Below are 8,985 nucleotides of genomic sequence, written 5' to 3'. Positions count from 1 at the left end.
GCCTCAGGGTGGGGAGGGGAGCTGCCGCAGGCCCCTGCTACACAATCCCCAGCTCTGTGTGCAGGTGGCGGAATCCCCTTCGGTGCGCCAGAGGTTGGTCCTGGCGGAAATAACCAGAGTCGGAGACCTCCTGGATTACGATCGAGGAGACTAGCTGGATCCCCTGACGCTCGCTCGGTCTATGGGGCTCTCCAGGCCTTGTACTCCCCAGCACGTACTTCAGGAGGTGAGGGCCGCTTTGCCGCCCGCTGTTCGGGCCTACCTCGACCGGGTCCTGCGAGAGGGCACTCCCCGCCCACCCTCCACCCCAGGCCCTCCGGACCTTTTCATCGGGCCCCTGCCCCGTGGACCTAACCAGCCCCCCCGCCCCTTCTCCGTGAGCCGGCTGCACAACTTGCAGCCGGTTCGTTTCCAGACCGCGTCAAGGAAACATCTATACACGCTCGTGCTCCACACCTTTCACTTCCTCACCCTCGTGTCCCGACCCGACACAAAATGGCAGGACCTCCTACCACCTGTAGAGGGTGAGAAGCCCCGGTGGGCCAGCCTATACTCCACCCTGGTCCCGAAGCCTGCCTGGGATATCAGCTGGTGGCTCCTTCATGGGGCCGTGAGCACAGGCGTGTACTTGGCACGGTTTACCCCTGTCCCAGACACCTGCCCTTTCTGCGGCATGAGGGAAACCCTGGCTCACATTTACTTGGAGTGCGCCAGGTTACAGCCCCTATACCGGCTCCTCACCAATATTATGTTGTGTTTCTGGCTGCACTTTTTCCCTCACCTTCTTCTCTACCCACTCCCTATCCGTGGCCCCACAAAGTCACGGGACCTCCTGGTCAACTTCCTCTTGGCCCTGGCTAAACTGGCCATCTATAAAACCAGGGAGCGGAGGTTGGCCGATGGAAGCTCCTGTGACTGTGGGGCCTGTTTCTGATCCTCTGTCCGTTCACGTATCCGGCCAGAGTTCCTCTGGGCGGCGTCCACTGGCTCCCTTGACACCTTTGAGGAGCAGTGGGTGCTGTCCGGGGTTCTCTGCTCGGTGTCCCCATCAGGTTCCCTTCTTTTGACCCTTTGACCACACTCCTGTCCCTGTTATTACATTAGTTGTCCCCCGTAATCAGTTGGTTTTCGGGTCCTGTAGATCTTCCCCTTAGGCTGAGGGGGGGATCCTTTAGCAGTGAGCGGGCTTTGCCCGCCCACTTTCCCGGAACCCAATATGTACACACAGGGATTGCTGAGATGCGAAGCAGTGCATCACGGGGCATTGGGACAGGACCCAGGATGCCCCGCGACCCCCTCCGCCTTCCCACAACTCTTAGCGGCAGAAGAGGAAGAGATGCTCTGCGGGATAGCTGCCCAGAGTGCACCACTCCGAATACCGCTGCAAGTGCCGCAAGTGTGAACACGCTATTGTGCAGGCAGCTGTCAGTGTGAACACACAACAGCGGTTTCCCTTCAGCGCTCTCTGAGCGGCGCTGTAACTCTGTCAATGTAGACATAGCCTTAGGAAGGTGAGATGTGGAGTCCTAATTGAACAATGAGTGAAGTACTGCTCTACCAAACTGAGCATCCACCTGGGATGCTAGGCGTGGTGTACAGTGTTTTGTAAATGTATGAACAGAGCGCCATGTTGCAGCTCTGCAAATTTCTACAATGGGAATATGGCAAATGCATGCCACAGAGTCTACCGCTGCCCTCATGGAATGTGATCTTATCCCTATCTGGAGAGGGACAGAGGCTCATTTGTAACTTTCTTCAAGGCCTAGCCGTACTTCACCAAGGCTATCTCCGTGGGTAATTGCCTGCCTTTTATTATTTTGTGTGTAAGAAATAAAAAGATTTGGTGGCTTTCTAAACTCTTGGATCCCTGGATAAAAAGCTAAACTCGTTTTAGCATCTAGCGTGTGGAGTTACTTTGTTCAAATGAGCGTGAGGTCTGCGGAAGAATTCTGGCAGATGGCTTGCTTGCTTGAGATGGAAATCAATTACCACCTTGGGTAAGAATTTTGGGTTACAGAGAACCTCTTTGTCCCAGGGAAAACTGTGAAGGGTGGATCAGCCATGGAAGCTTGAAGTTCACTTGCACTTCTGACAGATGTTACGGCTATAATGAAGGCTCTTTTGATTGATAGGTGAAACAGCAAACACTCATTCAGCAGCTCAGAGGGTGGCTTCATAAGTGATGACTAGGTTAAGGTCCCATGATGGAGTTGGACTTTGACTCCTAGATAGTAGTTCACTAAACCTTCCATAAATCTCTTTATTCTGTCACGAGTAAGTACAGTAGCATGTTGTCAGTAGATATGGCTGCTAAATGAACTTTCAGAGGTGATTAGAAGTGACCGGAAAGTTTCAAGTGAAGCAAGTATTCAAGTATAGACTGGCTTGAAGCTGACATTGGGATGATGTTGTTAACGGATGCCCAAACTCAAAATCTTTTCCACTTGAGGTCATAGCACTTGCAAGTCGATTGTGTCCTGGGATTTATCCAGACATATTGTACTTCCAGCAAACAGGACCTGAGAACTCAGCAAACTGCCCTCAGTTCTAGTATGTTGATTGTAGCTTCTTCTCCAAATAGTTCCAATTATGGTGACTAGGTACCTTGTTGAAATGGGCTCCCCATTCCAAGTTGGAAGAATCAGAGGTGATAGTTGCTGAGGGTGGGGCCGAGGAATTGAAAGCTACCCCTTTCAGATGGTTATATGCTGTGTTTGCCCTGAGAGGTACAGGAGCACATCTCTTGGAAGAGTCAATTTTGAGAAGATGTTGTCTGAACTTGGGAGATAATGTTTTGCCAACTAATGCTGCAGAGCTTAAACTAAACATACCATACCATTTTGAACACCTTTCCCAGGAAACCGGAGAAGGATAAAAGTGGCCTCTGACACTAGATTTTTCACAGGCTAGGAGGAGAAGTCCCTTTGCTGCTACTGTTTTCAGAGAAGGAAGGGGAGAGGCAGAGGATCAGAGTGACCACTGAGCTGAGCTTTCTGAGTACAGGCTGGCAAGCGAGGAGCAGGGCTCTCAGAAGAAAGAGGAGTTGGGAGCACACAGGTCTCTTAGAGAGTGATAGAGACACAGCAGAAAAGCCCTAGAAAAAAGCCTGGGGAGGAGGGGCAGAATTAATTAACTGATTAGGAGCAGTGTTAATTGATTTGGGGGGAACAGAAGGATTCATTGACTGGGTGGGGGAAAGTACTGATTAGTAGGAAAACTAGGTGAAGAGTAGAAAAATTTATTCATGAGCACATTGGCTGAATCAGATTCAGAGCTTGATCAGATCCAGCCACGTTTATTTCCTTTTTTTTTTGTTTTGTTTTTGTTCTCTTTACTATGAACTTTTAGGTGACTGGGTTTTCTTCACAGAAGTGTTTGGGGAGGAGCTTTTATGAGTGCGATGATGGCAAACAGAGCCAGGTGTCTGCGGTGTGGCCAAATGCTGAGGCAAGGAGTATCAGCAATTGCCCTATGGGATAAAAGTTCTACATAGAGCACCTGGCCACTTACATGGTCGGTGGTCAAATGCACACGACAGCACATCCAGCAAGCAAGACAAAGTCGTCAAAAAAGGACCTCCAAAGAGATTAGTTTAGGCTTCAGTGCTAAGATAATTTTCCTTACACACAAGAGAAAAGGCAAGAGCTTTTAATGCATATATGATTCTAAATGAGAAAGGAAAACAGACCTACTCATGTTACTAACCACAATTCTTCCGAAAACAAGATGGCACCTGCCTGGTACCTGGCCTCTCTCTCCAGCTGGCTACATTGTTAAAAAGTGCTTGTCGAGATATCAGTTTGCATGATATCACAGAGAAACACAAGCAAAATAACACCTTATCACAGGACTCACTGGAATCAGTGCTTTCCAAACATGGCCACAAGGTACCAAGTGCACTATCATCAGCTGGAAGTTAATAATTAAAAACACGTGGACAACTATCAAGCAATTTCTATGCTAAATTACATTAGCCTATTCACAGAATGCACTGTACACGAAGTCATACACACTCCACCGATAACACGACAAACAGTCCGCCAGTACTATAATGATAATCACATAGAGCCATATTCTGAAATCTTTACTCCATTTTTACTCAGACAAACTTTCACTGTACTGCATGAGAGCTTGCCTGAGTAAAACGTGGGAAATGATTTCAAGATCTGTCCCCCAGTGAGCACGGCTAAGGTAAGACCTGGTGTTGTTTAAGGGACAAACCGAACTCCCTAGAACCAGTTCCATCAGATATGGATTCCTGACTGCAATATACACTGCAGTGAATTGAAGATTGCACAGTGACCCCAGCTAATTCCATGTCAAGAAATCCTCAAATTCACATTTTCCCACACGGACGTAAAGCAGTCACACAAGAAAGTTTGGAGTGGAAGAGGAAAAAGGAGTACTTCACAGGTATGCTGTGGTTAATAAATGTTCGTTTACCTCTGGATTCAAATGTAATTTAATGAATACACTAGTCTGGTAAGTTTCAATGTTCTCTTTAGTAGATCGTTTTTCATATCACAAAATCATCACAGTTGTGGCGGTCTGCTCAGGAAAATCCCTTAACTTCATTAGCTGGAATGTTGGGGGTCAGAATTGATATGCCTTGGCAAAACTGCATGAGAGAAGCTTGCCCAATGTTGTGAGAGTCACTTTCATTAAGCAGAAATGCTCAGCAACCTCTTAAATATGGAGAAATCAATTAGCTGTTAAGTCAGGCAAGTTCATTCATATTTTACTTGCCCAATGCAGTGCAACGGACTAAGTGAAGCTACAACAATCGAAACATATCTGTGATTGGTGCCTTTTGGATTAGCCGTGCATTCTGCCCCAAGCAAATATTTAACCTACATCTGTAAAACCTCTGGGCAGAGAACCACAAAATCTTGGCTAAAATTTAACTCCCTCCCTTCCCCTCCACACAAGCAACCTGATGGGAAAAAAAATCACTAATCCAGAAATGCAGACAGGAGCAGAACTAAAATCTCCTATGTACCTAGACTCTCCTTATTGAACCCCCCCCCCCCCCACTAGAAAGATCAATTGTAATGAGAATGTGTCTCTAGAGACCATTTCATTATAGCCTGGCTCATTATTACAGTTTTACTGCAGCACAGGAACCTTAAACTGTGAGGAGGTTTCTGGGAGCAGCCGAGATACGATTTGCCAAACCCTATATAAATTGATTAATAAAATAATAATAATAAATACTCTGCATTTCCACAGTATCTTTTATCCAAAGATATCAAAGCTCGTTACAAAGATTAAGCTTCTTGTGAGGCATTTGTACTCATTTTAAAATGCACAAACCCAGAGGCCCAGATCCTGAGATATGGCCAACTTGCATTCAACACAGCTCAGGACATGGAGGGGAGTGTTATAAAAGTGACCTAACCACTTTTGCATACCCGTATCCAGATGGCCAATGGATCAAAGTCATAGCTTTAGGACTCTGGTAGTTTATGGTGGCTGCGCATGGCCCCAAGGGAGCATTCCAGCAGATGGGGATCACTGGAACATAGAGATGCTTGGATCACACCCCTTTTCCATGACCATGCCCCCGCACCAACAACCAGGATCAAGGGTAGCATGGAGCTGCTATTACTGCAGCTCTACGCCACTTGAGGATTCTCCTAGATGCGAGGAATCTTCAATGGGCCAGTTAAGTGAGTTGGCTTTCGGGCCGCTTTGTACCACCAGAGTGACAGAGGATCTGGCCCAGAGCCTGTCCATTTGTAATGTACCATGTAGGAGACTAAACCATCACAACCCCAATGCAATCAGTGGTGAACGCCTCAGTTTCCTACCATGAATCTGTCACTGTTATGCACAAAAAGCACTAAGCTCTCAAACCAGTCTTAGAAAAAGCAAGGCTCTGTACTTTAATTTCTGTAAGCGATGCACTAGCTAGCCCATACTGGGCCAATGGACTTGCCTAGGTCTCCCATATTGAATTCCCTCTCTGTCCAATCGAGGCAATTGACGCACAAAAAAGCCCCAAACAAAACAAAATAACCACACACCCTGGATAGGATTTAATAAACTTTTTCATTTTTGCAAACATCAAATTAGGTCTGAATAGAGACTGGGAGTGGATGGGTCACTACACAAACTAAATCAATTTGTTAGTCTCTAAGGTGCCACAAGTTCTCCTCGTTGTTTTTACAAAACTAATTTCCCTTTGCTAAATACTCACACCTTCTCGTCAACTGTTTGAAGGGGGCCACCTTGCTTACATTGGCCTCATTAACACTACAAAAGTGATTTCCACCCCTTCTTGTCAACTGCTGAGAATTGCCCACTTCCACCTTCAATTGAATTGGCTCCTTAGCACTGACCCCCCCACTTGGTAAGGCAACTCCCCTCTTTTCATGTGTTGTGTATTTATACCTCCCTACTGTATGTTCCACTCCATGCAGCCGATGAAGTGGGTTCTAGCCCACGAAAGCTTATGCCCAAATAAATGTGTTAGTCTCTAAGGTGCCACCGGACTCCTCGTTGTTTTTGCTGATACAGACTAACATGGCTACCACCTCTCTGAAACCTTTTTCATTTTTGTTTAGTATGAAACAGACCTAAGGCCAAGGAGAGGGAAAAGAATCACAGCCATACTCCATCTATACTCCGGGTCATTTTTACACTCGTATTGAAACAACATTTGTCAGACAGACTATAACCCCACAGATAGACAAGAACCGTAGCACAAAGCTGTTTTCGTGCCAAAGCTGCACCACTCCACTCGTTGTCTCTGCTTCTGTGAAGCGACCTACCTTTTACGCTTGTCATATTTTTCAAACTTCCCTTTCAAACAGGATCTCTTGAATATTTCCAGTGATTAGTCTTAATGCTGCATATTTGTGCACTACACAATGTCCATTTCCTCTCCCCCCTGCTGAACAAAGTCTCAGACATGCCTGTACAGCATAGTCCCGGCTTCCTGCTCTTTCTGATGGCTGCCTAGGAACCACGAAACCAGATATCGCCCCGAGGAAGAATACACAGTTCATCCAATAGGTCATTAATGTTTGATGGAATTAACCAGTGAGGGATTCTGCTTATAAAGCACTCCTAGAAAAAAGGTTAACAATGAGAGCAAGATAGCTCTGGCAAGTGTAAGCCTGTCCCGTAATACCATGGTGACATATTCTAATTCTGACTTGAAAGGACTCTGCCCTCGGAGGGGGCAGTTTGATCACCAGGTTAATTCAATTCAAGACATTTTCACCAATAGACACCAGCCTGAAAAGACCACTCTGAAGTCTCCTCTCTACTAGTCACGGACAATTATCCTTAAGTCTTTCAGTGATGTGCTAGAAAGCACCTTCAGGGATGGACGGCTGCCGTTTTCCGTGTCTGACAATGCTTTCCCAGCACCAACCGTGAATCAGGTCTCTCAAGTGCCTTAGCGACAGATGTGGGCTATACTGTACATCTAGAAGTACTAAAAGAGTTAATGGATGGATTTTTTGTTTGGTTTTGGAAGTGATATAAGATGATATGAGCAGGAAGTAATCAGAGACTCCTCAAAGCACACTTCATAACTTCCTTAGAGGTTTTTAAGGTCAGGCTTGACAAGGCCCTGGCTGTGATGATTTAATTGGGGATTGGTCCTGCTTTGAGCAGAGGGTTGGACTAGATGACCTCCTGAGGTCCCTTCAACCCTGATATTCTATGATTCTATGATTCATACGTACATTAAAAAGAACAGGAGTACTTGTGGCACCTTAGAGACTAACAAATTTATTTGAGCATAAGCTTTCGTGTGCCCACGAAAGCTTATGCTCAAATAAATTTGTTAATCTCAAAGGTGCCACAAGTACTCCTGTTCTTTTTGCGGATACAGACTAACACGGCTGCTACTCTGAAACCTACATTAAAAAGGTACTGCTAATCTATAGGAAAGTTCAAAAGAAAGTTCAAACAATACTGTTTTTTTCCCTGTACCTTTCCACTCTTCATCTGTTGTAACAGACTTGCATGAAGACAGTCCTGTTCAATTTGTTTTCAAGGACTCCTCTGCTCCTGCTGCTTATTCCCCACCTGAAGTCAGAATCCCATTTGTGACACTGCAATTAGTTGATCCCCTCGTCAGCTAAGATAAACAATGATCATGATGTACCAAGAGAGGATTATGACTTCAATAGAGGAACATGCAGAAGCAATAAATTACCCTTACAAATAAATCCCGCTTTCAGGAATATTATTATTATTTTTACAACACTCAAAAGTGTCCTAGTCTTTATTGAACAAATACAAAGAGATGGTCCTTGCCCTGCAATGTTTATGATCAGATTTTAGATGTGATACAATGAGTTGGAGTGACAAACAGAGGAGGGGGCGGGGTAAGGAAGGACACAGGTTACAGCAAACAGATCATGTGGTTACTCAGTTTTAGACACTTGCACATCTTGATAGCTCCCTTAAATGTACTGGGCCAGATCTTCAGCTTGCGGAAGCTGGTGCAGCTTCATTAGGTTCAGGGAAGCCATGCTGACTTTGCACTAGCTCTGGATCATCCATAAAGTTGTAGGGGGTTGGGGGTTTTTTGGTTTTGCTTTGGTGAATTATCTCCTAAATCTCAATAGCACTAAAAATGCGAGGAAAGAAAAACTGATCCTATAGGGAGTATAAATACGATTTTCTCTCAATAAAATATCATTTAACATTTTTACTCAGGGGTCAGTTGATTGTAAGTACATTCCAAAAGTTATTTCACTCCATGAAGTGATTCAGTCCTTTTAGTAGCCAGAATATTAGATCCAGAAGACAAAAAGCTACTATCCCAGTCATCTTAGTTACCTCTGTCAGATCACATCCAGTTAATGTAGTTTTGTTGTGTATGTCTAATGAGAGGGCAGCCCACCACCGGATGCTGAGCATTAGGAGTGTGAATCACTAGACTACAGGCAGTGGAAGATGGAGTCAGTAAACTACACTGCAGATGTTGAGTCATTGTTGGCAAAACATGGGAGGGGTGAGAGA

The 8,985-nt window shown here is 45.5% G+C and overlaps 1 protein-coding gene across 1 annotated transcript in view; it reads right to left on the bottom strand.

The window, feature by feature from the left end:
• Positions 1 to 6,903, bottom strand: part of KIFC3 (kinesin family member C3) — a 61,659-nt gene extending 54,756 nt beyond the window's left edge. Inside the window, exon 1 of the mRNA XM_026652666.1 lies at positions 6,774 to 6,903. The gene's annotated coding sequence lies outside the window, so the exon portion shown is untranslated. The remainder of the gene's footprint in view (positions 1 to 6,773) is intronic.
• Between the last annotated feature and the right edge of the window lie 2,082 nt (positions 6,904 to 8,985).

This window comes from Terrapene carolina, unplaced genomic scaffold, assembly GCF_002925995.2.
Source record: "Terrapene carolina triunguis isolate 2854851 unplaced genomic scaffold, T_m_triunguis-2.0 Scaffold130, whole genome shotgun sequence".
Lineage (NCBI taxonomy): Eukaryota > Metazoa > Chordata > Testudines > Emydidae > Terrapene > Terrapene triunguis.
This window is presented reverse-complemented; position numbering and strand designations above follow the sequence as displayed.